The 17,143-nt window shown below is 40.0% G+C and overlaps 1 protein-coding gene across 3 annotated transcripts in view; it reads right to left on the bottom strand.

Moving 5' to 3' along the window:
- NAALADL2 (N-acetylated alpha-linked acidic dipeptidase like 2) overlaps positions 1 to 2,420 on the bottom strand; it is a 1,394,480-nt gene extending 1,392,060 nt beyond the window's left edge. For all 3 annotated transcript variants that reach the window (XM_073232060.1, XM_073232062.1, XM_073232061.1), the window contains exon 1: positions 2,287 to 2,420. The gene's annotated coding sequence lies outside the window, so the exon portion shown is untranslated. The remainder of the gene's footprint in view (positions 1 to 2,286) is intronic.
- Positions 2,421 to 17,143: the final 14,723 nt, after the last annotated feature.

The following is a 17,143-nucleotide window of genomic DNA, read 5'->3' on the forward strand; positions in this document are numbered from 1 at the left end:
CCTTCAGTTGGCTTCCAGTACTCCACACTCTCGTGGCTCACCCTCTTATCTAGTGTACAGCTCTTTTCCAGAATGTTCTGCTGGTTGTTCATCTCATAATGCTACATGGGCCTCAGTTTTCTAAACACACACATTTTTTTATGAATTTGCTTTTAAAATCAACAATATGCTGAAAAATCCTTAATGTGTAGCCTTAGCCTTCAGAGTGTCTGCTTGGTATCCCCACTTGGATATTTAAAATGCATCTAACCCTTAACATGTCCAAATTCTTAGTCCTCACCTCATCTTTCTCCTGCTATCTTCCCCATTTCAGTAGATGGAAATACTGTCTTTTCAATTGCTTAAGCAATTAAGTTCTCCTTAATTTCTTTTAACACTCCATACCCAATCTGTCAGCAAATCCTGTGACTAGTACCATCAAAATACATCCAGAATATGAACTTTTCACCACCTCCACTGTTTCCATCCCTTTCTAAGCCAACATCACCTATCACATGGATTATTCTAATGACCTGACTGGCACCCCTGCTTCTGCCTTTGCCTTCCTTCTTTCTGTCTGTTCTCAACACAGGAGGCAGAGTAATGGTGTTGAACAGCTGTTCTGATTAAAACGCTCCACGGGCTTTCCACGTCACTTCAAGAAAAGCTAGAGTCATCACAACAGCTTCCTAGACCATTTAGTACTATTTAAGCCCATGTATCCTATTTCCCTTTTTCCCCCACTCCACTCCACCCACAACAGCTTTTTTGCTGATCTTTGAACACACCTGTATGCAGGGCCACTGCATTTTCTATTCTGTGCTCCTGGAAAGTTCTCGCCCCAAGCATCACACAGCTCACTCCCTACATACCTGCTTCAGGTTTACTGATACATTACCTTCTCTAGAGCCCTTCCCTTACAATCCTATTTTTAACTGCTACACACACACATACACACACACACTTTCTATGTTTCTGCACAGCACTCATTATAGAATCACCTTATTTTTTTCTACTTATTATATATACTGTCTCCTTCTACTAGAATGTATATTTCAAGAAGGCAGTACTTTATTTCAGTGTCAAGTTTAAATTCAACCCTTTCCTTAAGTCTTAACTCCACCATCCACCCAGGGCACTTTGCATCAGCACCACAGTGCTCATGGTGGTTGCTTCTCCTAGATAAGGTGTCTCTGAATGATAAGGACTGAACCTCTTTTTCCTCTTAACCTATCACCCCACGATATCCATGACTGACATCTAAAGAAGTATTATTGTATTGGACTGAATGAAGTGCACACTACAGGAACCTATGACGACTGCTTAGGTTGATAAAGACGTAGTTCATCAACAAAAGCAGCACCATTATCTAAGTTTCTAGGGTCGGTTTCAAACAACAGGGGACATATTCTGCATAGTTAATTGAGGCAGCAGGACATACAGTCCAATAACTTCGTCACAAGTACAGGTCCAGGATCCATCACTCTGCTCCTCAGAATGCATAAGCCATAGTGAAAAGACTGAATTGGGGCCAAGGATGACAGAACAGTAAAGAATACTGTTGTGAACTGGTTATTCTAACACTGAGGGACAACTGAACACAAGATACCAAAAGATGAGCTATCCAAAAGATGTAAAAATGGAACAAAAAAAGGTAAAGAATTTTGGAAAGGGAGGAAGGGACTAGATGAAGAGCTGTGGAAGAATGAGACCAAAGGGCAAACGTGATCTTAAGCCAGACACTGGGGAGAAACCAGAGAAGGCTTTTATCCCACCGCTCTTGGAACAGTCTCTCACCCTTCCTCGAGAAAGTCCCCTGCACGCTCTGCAGCGGCCTTCCACACCCGGGGGCGTCACTCCGGGCGAGCCGCACTTAGCGCACGGGCCACAGCGCCGCGAGTTTTGACCTGCGCGCCGCACGGGCGGGTGCCCGGTGGGGAGCCGGACAGGCGGGCGTGCGTGTGTGAACGTGTCAGAACGCTGGGCAACGCTCTTCAGACAGTCGGCCTCGGAGGCGGGCAGGGGCCTCCCGGCGCGGAGGGGGCTCGCTGGGCCAGCGGGTGCTGCCTGGCGGAGCGAGCCAGGTGCCCCGCGCGCCGCCCCTCCGGGTCGCTCCCGTCCCCGCCGCCCGAGCGCCCATCCGCCGGGGTCCTGGAAGCCAGGCGGCGCCCCGGGACAGACGCAGGGGTGGGACAGCGCTGCAGCCGCGCCAGTCTGGGCGGCAGGGAGGGCCGGGCGGGGACGGCGCCGCCTCTGAGCGCTGGGTTGGCTTTGCCAAAACTTCGAAAACAGAAGGACTCTGATTACCTGAGCGGCGCGGGCGCGGGCTCGTCTGCGGTACGGCTGCCGCTGCCGGGCGCAGGCCGGGTTTTCAGCAGCCGTAAAGCGGGAGGAGCGCCAGCGAGCCTTCGCCCCCGACCGGAGGCCCCCGGCGCCTCTGCCGGAGCGTCAGCCGCTTGGCAGCGAGCGCGCTGGGCTGAGTCATAATAAAAGACACGTTTGCCGAGCGAAGTGGGAAAGGGGGCCTGGAGGATCCCTGTTAGATGGCAAGAGGCTCAAAAATAGGAAGGAATTTTTTAAGTGGCCAAAACTGGACAGCTTGCCCCATGGTGGGAGAGAGAAACCTTCTTTTGAGATTTGCATATATTTTATAAATACTTTGCATCCAATAAAACTTATTTAAAGATGTTTTTAAGTGTATTACCTCCAGAGCCAGGTAGTTAGGTGTACGGCTCGTCTTTATCACTTAACAGCTGTAGTATCTTAACGCAAGTTACTTCAATTTTGTGCCTTACCTTTCTCAAGTGTGGGAGAGGATAATGAAGGTATCTCCCTCAGGAGAGAAAATGATGGAAGGATACTTGGCATAGTGCCTATCTTGTCCAGCAATCCAATCTGGCACACTAGATGACGACACTTCAGCCCAGGGGGAGGGTTTTTAACTCTGATGGAGAAAGAATTTGGGAAAAGGTCAGACAGTGCAGGTAAAGAAGGCATTCTTTAAAGCAAAAGTAGTAGCCAATGGCAAAGCCATGAAGGCAGTAGAGAGCAAGGAAGAACAGGGAGGAAAGGAAAGTCCATTGAACTCATTCTTGGTGTAGGGAAAATCCCTTGCCAACTCCTAAAGCGAGGGCCACCTGGCATCTGGTGTCCACTTGAATCTGCATGTTGTGGAGACTAAGCCCCCATCACCCCAGAATATGAGGGAGCTGCAAAGCACTGAATAGAGTGAGATTTTGTTCTGAGAACTTCCCAAAGCAAAGAAAGGGGATTTCTCAGGCAAGTTGCTGAAGAGCGTGATTGCACAACCACAGTCCTGTCTGGGTCACCTAAGTGACAGGAACTTATAAGCCCAAGCAGAGATCTCAGTAGCCCTTCCCTACTTACCTGAAGTAAAACAGAGAGAGACTTGTGCTTACGACAAGAAAATTGAATGAAATAGCAAAGTGACAGAGATATTTACCACTGGAGGTAGAGGTTGGCAGTTATTATCTTCATCATGAAAAAGAGTTCAGAGATGAAGTGCAACAGGAAACTTTATTTGATAAGACAGTACATATTCAGGCTGGAGTGCTGCAACCTCAGAGAATAGGCATGCTTAAAGGTTTAGGATTTCAAGAATGTGGTTTAAGGCCAGGGTCCATGGGGAAAATAAGGGCAAAACTCAAAGTAAGAACATGATGAAAAGAAAAATTTCACTTGGTAAAAGCAAACATACAGTCAATGTAATAGATCAATCTCTTTATAGCTAGGCTGATTCTGGGGAGAGACATTATGTGACCATCCATAGTCCTCTAGATATTCTACAAGATGAACTTAATACAGGGAATTTATAGCTCTTGTTCTTCTCCAAAATAATGATTACCTTCAAGTAGTGGAAGCATACCACTTAGAACTGCTTGCCCTGCCTTAAGATAGGGCTGGTTGTCAGCTAATCACCATAAAGTATGTTGGGAACCTGACTTCCTAACTCCCTAGTTTTTAGAATGGAATCTTAGCCTTAAGACAGAGTCCTTCCTGTTCTTACTATACTATTTATATCTCAATATTTTTCACCATGGGCAGGAAAAATTCATCATCATGTTTGTCCCACATCCCTGCTTTCCCTTACCTGCACTTTGCAGTCACTAAACGTTAATTATTATGATTTTAAAACAAAGGAGGAGGGGATAAGTGGAGCCTAGATGAACAGCTTTAAAAGGAAGAAGATAAAAATAAAGCAATAATTTTTTTCAAGTGGGGTAAATTAGTCAAATGTCTGAGTGGATGAAAAAAAATTGGAGCTTCTAAGTACTAAACGAAGCCAAGAGTTGTAACTGAGGTAAGAAAAGAAAAAGAAAAAAGAACTAGGAGAAGAAGAAGAAATAAAACTAAGCTCAGTGGCCAAAAAGCTCAAGCTTCATGAGGGAGGAATATGTTTACTCGCTGTTTAGAAAATCATGTCAAACTCCTTCTGCTGAAGGAGATTCTCTTAAATACTTAAACAGATAAACAACTGTCTAAAAATGAGCCCCGAATGAGGAGCCTTCGCTCCAATGAATGAGATTTGGCAGTTCAACAAAATGAGGAAATTCTTCCCTGTGCTGCATCTTAGAGGGTTGAGTCATCAAACCCAGAGCAAAAATTAGTGGGCTGGCTTCCTGGAAGGCATGCCGCCAGATGGATACGTTCTGCTTAGTTCTAGCCACTGAACGATGTCTCCTCTGTCAATTTTGGAATAAAGGAATCTGAATAAAAATTTGAGGGGTGAACTGGAAAATAAAAGCCAAACTTAATATATCAGTATCTTATTATTATGATAGTTACATGTTATACTTAACATATGAGTACCTACCCACAATGAGTGTATGGTTAAAGATTCCAAAACAAATAATCATTTCTCCCACTTTCATTCTCCCTCCCCTTTGATTCTGCTTTTATTATATTTCTTTTTATCTACTTTGATTATATTATTTTTATACAATGGAACTGCCTATGGGAAAAGTGGTTTTAATTAGTACTAAGGAATGGAAGAAATTTTAGCCAGGCCTTTCTAAGTAGGATCAAACTTTTTAAAAGAAAGGTTTGTTTTTTTTATCAGTTGAAAGTTTTAATGACAGTAGGGGTAAATTGGCAGATATGAAATCAGAAGTTGTTTTAGACAAACAAGAAAACAGTAGCAAGACTGGAGTGAAAGAGAACGGAATAGAAATCAGAAACCGTTATGCTCCCTAATTACTGTAAGCACCAAAGTCTACCAGAATTTTTTCTCTATCTGATTAAGAAAAATGGATTCATTGCTCTACCACCCAGCCTTTCAAACAGAAATAAGAGAAAGAAAGGAGGGGAAAAAATCCTCTTTTAGATTCTTGTAATGATTTGCATTTTCCTGGGAGGTCACCTGCAGGATAGAAGTGGAGGTGCTTCTTTCTGCCTAGAAACACAAGCAAAATATTTGAGGGGGTTAATTTTTGCAGAATCGGGAAAACCCTGAGTAAAATAAGATTCGCATTCTCTTTGTTTCAGTTTTGCTAAGCCTTCAGGCTGAGGCAAACAGATTATCATTAAACCCTTTATTAATGTGAAACAAAGAGATAAAATCTTAAATGATTTGAAGCCCTTAAACTAAAAAGAGCAAGAAAAGGAAACCAAAGCCCAGAAAAAAGAGAAAGAGATTAGGAAGGTTTTCTAAGGGGAACCTTTGAACTTTGGCTGTAATATGAATGCCTCTGAATTGCTTTAGACAAACAGGCAATACAAACTAAAGCTGGGAACTGAGAAGATCTGGGCAGTTCAGATAAAGGAGCTTACCTCGCCTGAAATGATTTTGTCTGAGAAAATAATTCCATGCATTTTAGTTAGAGACAAAAACCTACCACCTGATTTTGTGATTAACACATCAATCACCTGATTCCACTCGAATGCATTTTTTTTAGGTGGACTAAATTCTGTAAACCAAACGTTGACTCACAGGCCTTTGAGCATTTTGTGAATTTATCCAAAGTTGGATTTGACTAATAAATGTTTGCTTTTAAAGCTCTTAAATCCATCATAGTTAATGTTAATAATGTAAAGCATAGAGTGATTCACTTCTCAAGGTGTTGCATAGATATAATAAACATTTATAATTAAATGATGTCAATTTGATGGCTTTACATATCCCTTTTGCACAACCAAATTTAACTTTAGTGTGCTAATATGATTTTTATTTAAGATTATAAATAAATGATATTGGAAAGGATGAATTATTTGCAAAAGACTTGTACTTCCTAACATAAAACTTCAGTGGCGTAAGGACTTCAGGCCACATTCCAAACATAGTTAGAACATTACCTCTTGCTAAATCACTACATAACAGAAGCAATAGTTAAACAGCCATACAGCCTCAACAAATTTATAATTTCGGAGACTAATTTCAGGAATTCTACTAAATACTATCAAAGCTGATGTGAGATTCTCAAGACAAATTGAGCTCTAGCTGAGAACATTGTGTTCCAAGATTGTTAGCTAATCCAGCTCAATAAGGGAGGACTATCATAAAGGTACATATTTTTGTTCTTCTCTGTCAACAACTTAAATGTACTTATGGAATCTATTGTACAGATTTTAGAAATGGTCTACATTAAACTATTCCAATCTACAACACTCTAATCTATTTAGACATTTGAGGCACGAGAATGGCCACTTTGTGGTTTTGGAAGTTGGGCAATGTCACAACTAGAAATTCTCAGGAAATTAAAATTTTCACTGGAAAAATTAACTGTGGAAAACAGACATTCTCATACATTTCTGATTGAAGTATAAGTTACTTTATCCCCTACAAAGAGCAATTTGATAACAATCAAAATTACAAATACCAAAATTATATTCCCATGGAAGTAGCAAATTACTTGTGGGAACTGATTCTATAGAAATTATGCACATATAACATTATTCATTATAATAACAAAAGTTTGGAAGTAACCTAAAAGTCCATCTATAAGAAACTAGTTCAATTAAGTACAGCACATTCATACAATAAAATATACTATATGCAGCTATAAATGAGAAAAACTATACTATATGCAGCTATAAATGAGAAATAGAAATGAGGAACTTTTCTGTAAACTGTTTTGGGAAATACAATAAGTATATAAAGTGAAAAAACAGTAAGAACAATGTGTACAATATAGTATCTGTGTATAAAGACTAGATATGTTTATATTTACTTGTACATGCATAAAAAATTCTGGAAGGAAGTGTAGGAAACTAACAATAGTTACTCATGTGAAAGAAGGTCAAATGTACTGATTAGATGGAAGAAGATATATGCAAAGGAGATGTTTCATTGCATGCCTTTTTTTCTATTTGGGAGCCCATATATTACCTGTTTGAAAAATTAGTTTAAAAATGCCAAATAGTATCCATAAGGTGAAAAAAGATAGTTAGAAAAGTTCCTTTGAAATTGAATAATCTCCCTGTCATAACTCTGTAAGTACTGAAGTTTCCTATTAAGAATTCCTGCTAACTATACTATGAATTACATGTACATTTGTTTTTACTATAAAGATCCATAGTATTTGAAAATAGCAGACAAATGTTCACACACAGATAAAATTCACTTTCATTTCTCTGTAATGGTTTTAAGTTTCCAATAACAGAAAAATTAATGCATAGAGTACAGTGTATTTTATGTTAATAAATTGTATGGAGTTTCTACAATTTACTATTCTTTCACAGAAAATGCTGTTTAGTAGCAAGTACTAGTATTTTAATTCTGTAATAACTAAAAGAAAATAATTCTTCATTTAAGTGCCTTTGAATCACATACTTTCTCTGATTATTAATTATACAAAGTTCCTGCTATCTCCAATGCTTTTTGGATAATAAATGGCCTCAATGTGAGGAAATCAATGAAAAGAAATAAATAAAGTTGAATTATTCTGCTTACAGAGTGTTTTCAGTTTTAGCAGAAATGTATTTGTGTAAAGAAAGTTACTTAGCTGAGAAAGTGGCATCTAGGAGGTGTTGACAATGTGTATATGACTTCTGAAAAATTAAGCAGTGTGGCAGGAACTGTTAGTCTCACTGATATCTGTGTGCTTCATACATTTTTAGCCTCCCTTGCAGTTATATTAGTCCTATGACAGGGTTCTTCCATTTGCCCAAAGGAGTGTGGACAAAGGATGTCATGCTCTCTTGTGAGCTGGATGTTGGAGAAAATTCCACAGAGGACTCTTAAGTACTGTATCTCTTAGTATCAAGTCAGGAAAAATAAACCATGCTATTTGAAGAGAGGAGATTTAGTATTAAGGCAATAATTATTCAGCATGTATAAAAGAAGCAGAAAAGGAGCAGTCAGGTAACTCAGAAATAATTGCAGGAAACAGCTCCCTCCTGTAGGGCTGTGTGTTATAGGGAGCTTTAAAATGACCTCCTTAACCCTCACCTCCTGGTATTCATGCTCTGCCAATAACTTCCCTTAGAATATGGTCTGGACCTAGTGATACTAATAGTACATAGAATAAAGCAGAAATAGTGAGATGTGACTTCTAAGGTTAAGATAAAAGAGACTGGCTTCTCAGCTGGCATGCCTTTTTTTACTCTTTTGGATAGTCACCTGGAGAAAGCCAGCTGACAAGTCATGAGGGAGTTCTGTGGAGAGAAAGGCTCACATGGCAAGACGTCAGCCCACCAAAAACCATATGACAGAACTTGGAGGCTGGTTACACCTTCTCCCAGTCAAGCCTTCAGATAAGATCATACTTCCTGCCAACAGTTTAAATGCAACCTCATGAGAAACTGTGAGCCAGTGGCTCACAGCTAATCTGTGTCCACATTTCTCACCCTCAAAAACTGTGAAATAATGTGTTTGCTTTAAAGCACTAGTTTGGGGTAATTTGTTACACAGCAAAAATAACAATACACTAGGGAAACAAAAGGAAAGAAATGGATTACTGTCTTGCCAATGGGTTTCAGCCCCGAGCAAGTTCGCTATCGATTCAGTGTAACCAAAGAAAATGACAGTAAAAAACGTTCTTGGCGTGAAAGGGTTATACCCAACTTTATTTCCAGGTGGCAGGTCAGTCACTAGAATCCCATTCACTCAGAGCGAGTCTGCATGCAGCAAGTTGGTCTCTGCCTCTGGGCACCTCTTTCCGCACAGCCGTCCCACACAGCTATCCTCCAGGCCTCTCTTCACAGTTGTCCTGCATAGCTGTCCTCTGGGCCTCTGTCCTCGGTGCTGCCACCACTCCAGCCTCTGTTCTGCTCTCCTGCAAGCTTGTAGCCCTGCCACCATGTCATTCCCAGAGCACTGGGCGGAGCTCTTTTTATAGAGTCAACAGCCATGTAGTAGTGCCCATAGGTGTGCAGTGAGCTAGTCAACTATGGCCAGGTGAGAATCCTGGCCACAGGAACTCTCATTTTATCCACAGTTACCAAACCCTAAGAACTCCAAGGAGGGATTTTTATGGTCACTTCATAAAAAGTAGGATGGACTCCCTTCCAGTTATACGTAAGATACAGAAGCTGATGAGATACCACACAACAAAAGAATTTGAGAACAAGCTTAGTACTCACCCAAAGAGCTCCTGAGAAAGCAGCAGCCTGAGTAAGTCCATGCTGAAGTGACTGATACAGAGGGACTGGGCTGGGCCTTTGTCATGGCTCCTAGCCACCACAGCAGTATGGGATAGGAAGAGTTCCTGTGCATGGGCTGGAGGTTTGCCCACCAGCTCCAAGAGGAGGCACACTCAGGCTTTCTTATCAGCCTGTTCAGATGTGGGTCCAAACAGGAAAAGGAGGTGAGGCTTTAAAAAGAGACAGAAATCAAGCTTCAAAAAAATGAAGTCAGACTCTTTATTACAGTGTGTCTCCCAGTATACTCCTCATTATACCTCAGGAGTTCAGAGGGACCCCCAGGAGGTGGTACTCTGACCTTTTACAGTTGGCTGCAGCTGATACCTCTGCAAGAGCACAAGTTCAGTTCTGGGAGAAGCAAAAGACAATTAAGATGGAATCTGATTGTTGTTGCTCAAACTATGCTGGCAGGAAGAAAGAAAGTTCTTTCGTTCCTCCTCTAATTCTAAAAGACCTGTTAGCAAAAATTCATCAAGAAATTCATCATTATCTCAGAAATGTAACCTATCCTAGACCCAGCATTACAGAAAACATTATGGAATCGTGCATTTGGGGCAGAGTTCATGGACATATACCAAGCACATTCCTCACTTTGTCATCTCAGCATCTCTATACATCCCTCCTCAGACCTTTTAACTTTCATAGCAACAGCTTCATGCTTCTGTATTTATTCAAACAAAAATGCTCTTGCCCTCTCCCAACAAAGGGGAGACACAGACATGAGTGTCAAAATCACCTTTTTGATATTGGTTAGGTTAGTTCCTCTCCTGGTTCAACCATAATCCCGGCATGGATACTCCATAACTGAGTGCAAAAGTAAAAGCATTAATCGTCATCATCAATCCTTATTTAAAACAATAAGGACATAAGGAGGAAAGAGGGAAAATACTGTATGCAAAGTTGCAGAGTCCTTGTTTCTGTAACTAGTCAGAAAAAAGTTGATAATTATAAAACTTTTGTCATAACTTGTTGCATGTTCCTTTGACTTCAGCTGGTATCTCTCTGCTGGTTATGGTTATTAAGCTGTAGAATGACTCAAATCTTTATTCCTAAAGAATGTAAAGTCTCAGTAATTCTGTCCTTATTGTGTTTCTGTTGTTTCCCATGAATTTTTTCCTATTTCATATGTATGTGCTAAGAGGTAATCCAGAAAATCCACTGGGTTCCAGACAGAGTCTTCTCTGTGCCCCTTGGATTACAGTAGCCCAATTTCTCCTTAATAACCAGGGTCAATCATTTCAGCCAATGAAGTATCACCTCTGGTGGCTGTTAATTCAGTGTTATGAAAAGCTCAAAATGGCCAGATGGCAGTCTCAACTTCCAATTCAATGGAGCAGTGGTCATGTTTCCTAGTGAGTATATGCCTTCTTAGTTCCTTAGGAACTGAGATTACTAAATTATAAGAATCCCGAATTTCAGGGATGGGAAGCAAACTTTTGGAAATAGAAAATTAGGTGGATTAGTGAGGGGAAACACTCATATTTCTCTTGATTCTCAGAGCCATATATGTTCAGCACTATATATGCTCAAAACATAGAGTGTAAGCTGTAGGAGAGTATTCCAGTCAGTAACATAAGCAGAAAGACCAGTGAATGCCATTCTGCCACATTTTCTTTGCTGTGCAACAATGTGTGGGATTTCAAGGTAGTGAGTTTAGGTATTCTGTAAGCCCATGGATGGTGCCGTTAGCAAAGCATTGAGGGCAGGCAAAGCAAAGAATAAATATTCATTCCTGTGGAGTCAAATCGCCATTCCCTCTATGGAGGAACCACTAGATGAAAAGACCCTGAGTTCTTGACTTTCCTTGTAGAGGAGAGTCACCAGAAGAGCCACTGAACCCAGAAGAGCCACCAGAACATCTGCTTTGGACTTGTGTGTGAGAAATAAACTTGTATTGCATTTAATCACTGAGATGTTGGTGTTATTTGTAATAGATTTTGCCTCTTTTGCCTAATTTAAGCAAGAAATGAAAGAATTCTAAAAATCCATGGAAGAATTAAAAACTTAAACAGTTATTATATACAAAAACTTTATTCTTTTAATGTATACTATTGAGAAATACAGACATTTCTATGTTTGATCTATGTGTCAAGTTTTCTATACTCATTTAGAAATGTTTTCCCATGTTGAAATAATGAAGATAATTTTTAAAAAATTTATTACTGCTATTCCTACTGTTTATTATTACTATCAACGTAACTATTACCATTGATTGATTTTTTTAAATATCAGTATTTCAAGTAGTTCAATACATTTCTCTTTCTCTAAGATGTTTCATTAAAAAGGAGGACTTGTTCATGAAATCAAAATTTTAATTACTCAAAAAAAATAAATTCAAGTTTTCTTTGCCTCTATTCTTCTTTTCCTCTTATGCACAGTATAATTTGCTTCTCTCCTTATTATATTTCTAGTATTCAAAGATGGTTTATTAACTAAAAGAATAACTGTATAATTGCCAGTTTTCTTCTTCATTATACTGTAAACCCTTTAAAGTATGACTACATCTTTAAAATTCTTTTTTTACAAAAATAATTGATATATGGTTATACTGCAAGGTGGAAAAGAGATGAGAATTTTTCTGTCTCTGCTCTGTCAATATACCAAATGAAGTAGAAAAAAATGATTAAATGATACATGTAGCCAAGCTCTGTTCATTGAATAGGTAGCTTAGCACAAGTATCTGTGAAAGTTTTCCATACTAAAGCATGTCTTAAATAGCTCTAGCAAAACAGTCTTAAATATGATTTAGAGTACTCTCTGTTAGAGAAATAAAATGATTGCCTAATGATTAAGAAAAATAAAAGATGGTTTTACAGAATGCTTTTAATGATACAATAAGTCTTGTATAGACAAAGATAAAATAATCCATCCCAAAACATGACATAACATGTTTCCTCCAACTTTCTTTATATAGTATATGTATATTTCACTTCCTCAGTTCATCATATTCATGATTTTTTCCACTAAATATAAGATTTTTATCTATTGATATAACTATCACCTTCCACTCTAGAATTCTAGTCTGTGCAATGGACATATGTTAACCCCTCCCCCTGCCATATGTCCTTGCCTCTGGGGAAACAGTTTTCTCCACTCCTTATGAATCTGATATGACTATATAGAAAAGGTCCTGCCTCCACCAACATAAGCAAATTCATTACCCAAAAGCCCCAATTATAATTCTTAGGGGAGAAATACCTATAATTCTCTGTAAAGTTATACAGGCTCCAGACTTACAGCAGCTAAGGACAGCTTTCTCACTTTATGGAGTTTCTAAAGGAAAGCAGAGCTAAAACACAAGGTGTTCTGGTGACTGTATCAGCTCTAGCCTATGTCCATGTCCTTAAACCTCCTAGGTATGAGAGCCACGAAAACCCTATATTTCTTAAGTTGGTTTCTGTTGGATTTCTGTCATTTGCAACCAAGAGTCCAGAAATTGAAGTTTTCATTTACCACTCTTTCACTCTTTATTTCATCATGCCTTCTAATTTATATTTTAGAATACTTAAAAATGCAATGAGGCAACACAAAAATAAATGTAGCAATTAGTAAAAGAAAATGATTATTTTCTAGAAAACCTAGGACATAGAGTACTTTCATAAATCATAGACTAGGAAAGGGTGGGACCTTATCATCAACAGGTATTAGAAACCAATGTTGGGTGTGCTCATTGCTACTGGGGTGTTATCATTTCCAGCCCTTGTAGCCTACAGAGCTCTAATTCTAATCCAGGACCATATGTGCATGATTCTTTCTAGCCTTATCCCCTGGCCTATCTGTTTCCTCCCTCTCTAACACTCAAAACTTCTCTAGGTACTGCATTCCCAGACTATCTTCTCTAAGCCCTCTCCCCTCTTAACTAGGGCTTTCTCCTACTCCTCTCCCTTAAATAAGATAGGAAGGATGGTTAGGGTGGGCTGGATTGGGGCAGACCCCCCTTCCTCCAGATGAGATAACATTTCAGAATTGTCCTTTGTTAGGGAGAAAAGTTTGGGAGGTTTTCACAATGGCTACTTTTTCTCTCTCCCTAACAGTTCAATATAGGGGTTATTAACCTCAAAAGTAAAATAGTTAATTTACTAGCAAAAACAGGTTAATTTGAGAATAGCAGGGAATTGCAATCCAGGACATGCAACTACAGCAAAACCATAGGCATGTTCACAAGGCCATCACTCTTTTATAGAGGAGGAAGACAAGTTGTGAGAGCTGTTCTAAGCAAAAAAGTCCACTGAAGTAAACTGGGAGTTCTACATATCATGGTTTCTCATTGGCTGAGTTGTGATAGTCTTTCATTGGCTGGGCTGTTACGAGGAGGAGGAAACCTTTTCTTCCTCCTGCTAAACAGTAAAGTAGCTAAAGTAGTATGATATCTGTCTCTTCCAGTGTAGTCTGAAATTTCTGAGCGTGAGAGCTTCCCCTGCCTCCCAATACCATGTCGATGAGGTTTCTCTTAATTAATTTTCACAGGGATTTCTTATTGACTCCTGGGGGAACCTGGCATGGCACCTGAGGAAAATCCTGTGAGAATGTGGAGGTCCCATTAGTAACTTCTACTCCAGGGAAACAAATCTTAGTTGCCTTATCTCTCTGGGTGTACCAGGCTCTGCAGTGTACAGGGTGGCTGTCTGCTCTGTGTCCTCTACTCTTTCATGTATCCAAAGCTCCAAGTCACTTTTTGCATGTGTAGAGTTGTTTCTCACTATTCTTTAAAAAATTTCATAGCATTAAAATCTGGTTCCAAAAGTAATTCATTTTCACTGAAAATACTTAGAAAAACAGAAACAAAAGGAAAAACCAACCTCAATTTTTAAATGCAGACATGAAAACTTATTTTGACATCTATGCTTTTTAAAAGTTTTTTAAAGCATTAATTCATTTATTTAGATCAAGGGACACTTTCCATTTGCCCTGGGTCTGGGAAAATGCAGAAGACCTCCTTGGAGCAGATGCATGTCACCATTGCCTCAACACGGAATGCCCCCATTTGGTTGTGCACATTGGTCCCAATGGCTGAGCCTGGGAATTTCACCTTAGGGGTTTGCTAGGTGTCCCCTGAAGCCTGTGCTAGGAACTAGGTGAGGTCACTGATAATAACAACAAAGGACAGATTTGCTTCAGTCTGGGAAGAACAATATTTAATAAACCAGTGTAACTGGCAATGGCAACAATGGCAGGCAAGCCCAATGTGATTCCCCTTAGGAGACTTATCATATCTTTCAGTCTCTCTCTATCTGAGGTTTTAGATAATACATGAGGGAAGAAAGCTTTAAGAAGAAAAAGCCTTATTATCAATTTTTCTTCTAAGATTAAATGGGTCACATTTGTAGTCAGATGCCCATTTACAAATTATACTTGGGTTTATTTTGCTTTTTTAAAAAAACATTTCTGAAGACTTCTGAAAATTAAAGCCATGCATTAATTGGATTGATACAAGATTCTCTGACTTTCATAAATTCATACAAAAGGTTAAGAAAAAAAAAGGCAGATGGATTTAAGATGGCGGCATGAGAAGTGAAACAGAGAACTCCTCCCAAAACCACAAATAGTACAAAAATACAGTTAATTAATACAACTAACCTTAAAACAGCAACAGGAAAGAAGGCTGAACTAGACTGCATACAGACCTCAAGAATAGAGCAGACCTCACGAAACAGGGTAACGTACCAAAGCCTTGATCCGGCAGGACCCAATCCCTTTCCCCACCCCAGCTCACCAGCGGGAGGAAGAGAAACAGAATGGGGAAGGGGGTAGAAGCCTGGGACTGCTGAACACCCAGTCCTGGAGATCTGCTTTGTGAGCAGAAACCTATATTGTGTGGTGCTCTGGAGGTTGGTGAGCTGGGACAGGGGAATGCTTGAGAGACTGAGATTCTGGATGTTTGTGGAGGACGGGATGCACACCCAGCAGCTCTGAGACAAGGGAAAGGCAGGAAGTCTGAGAGGCTTCCTAGCAGCTAGAGGGCTGCTGAAGGGGCAGGGTTTGCATGGAGCTTACTACGTGGGAAAAGGAAGAGCTAGACAAGGTTGTCTGAGTGCACTCTGCTCAGCACCTTGGAAACTTTGAGGAGCTTCAGGCACTCCATCCCCGTGGCTGGCTGCTCAGCTCTGATGTCGCCCACCACTGTGATAAGTAGCTTGCTGAGCCTTCCTCCTGGCCTGACAGCACTGGCTCACAAACCGGCAGTTACTGCGCTGGCATCAGGCCAGCCAGAGGGAGGCCCTACCTACAACAGCTGGAGACGACAAGCACAAACTTACACCTGTGTTCTCAGCCCACTGGCTCTGATAGTGCAGACAGGCACTGCAGATGGGAATCAGGAAACATATCTTTCCTCCCCCAGGCACCCAGCTCCACCTCCCTATGATGCCAAACCTCACTCTAGGGGATGAGCAGCTCCAGAGACTGGAGCTTCTGGGCACTAGAGGGCACTGCAAAGAAATATCAAACATCAAAAGAACCTGGTTTAGACCGAAATGTCAAAAATCCCCAAAAAAGGGCCAAATGAAACTGAAATTACCAATCTTCCTGAAAGAGAGTTCAAAATAAAAATCATAAACTTGCTCATGGAGGTACAGAAAAATATTCAAGATCTCAGGAATGAATTTAAGACAGAGTTTCAATGATTAAAAAATTCCATATCTGAAATGAAACATAAAATAGAGGGATTTAAAACCAGATTAGATGCAGTAGAAGAGATGGTAACTGAAATAGAAATTATAGAAGAGGAATACAAAGAACCTGAGGCACAGAGAGAAAAAAGAAACTCTAATAATGAAAGAATATTGAGAGAACTGCGTGACCAATCCAAACAGAACAATATTCGCATTATAGGGGTACCAGAAGAAGAGAGAGAAAAAGGATAGAAAGTGTCAGTGAGGAGGTAATTGCAGAAAACTTCCACAATCTGAGGAAGGAAATAGTCTCTCAAGCCACAGAGGTGCAAGATCTCCCAACACAAGGAACCCAAGGAAGACAACATCAAGACATAAAATAATTAAAATGGCAAAGTTCAAGGATAAAGACAGACTTTTAAAAGGAGCTACAGAGAGAAAAAAGATCACGTGCAAAGGAAAACCCATCAGGCTAGCATCAGATTTCTCATCAGAAACCTTACTGGCCAGAAAGGAATGGCATGATATATTTAATGCAATGAAGCAGAAGGACCTTAAACCAAGAATACTCTACCTGGTAAAGCTATGATTAAATTTGAATGAGGGATTAAACAATATTCAGATAAGCAAAAGTTGAGAGAATTTACCTCCCACAAACCACCTCTACAGTGCATTTTGGAGGGGCTCCTATACATGGAAGTATTCCTAAGGCTAAATAGATGTCACCCAAGGGATAGACAAAGAGTACAGAATATGATTTATAACATACAAAGAATGGAGGAGGAAGAAAAAGGAGGAAAAATAAAAAAAAAACCTTTAGGTTGTGTTTGTAATAGCATACGAAGTGAGTTAAATTAGACTGTTAAATAGTAAGGGAATTACCCTTGAACCTTCAGTAACCACGAATCTAAAGCCTGCAATGGCAATAAGTACATACCTATGGATAATCACCC

Source organism: Manis javanica, chromosome 3, assembly GCF_040802235.1.
Source record: "Manis javanica isolate MJ-LG chromosome 3, MJ_LKY, whole genome shotgun sequence".
In the NCBI taxonomy this organism is placed as follows: Eukaryota; Metazoa; Chordata; class Mammalia; order Pholidota; family Manidae; genus Manis; species Manis javanica.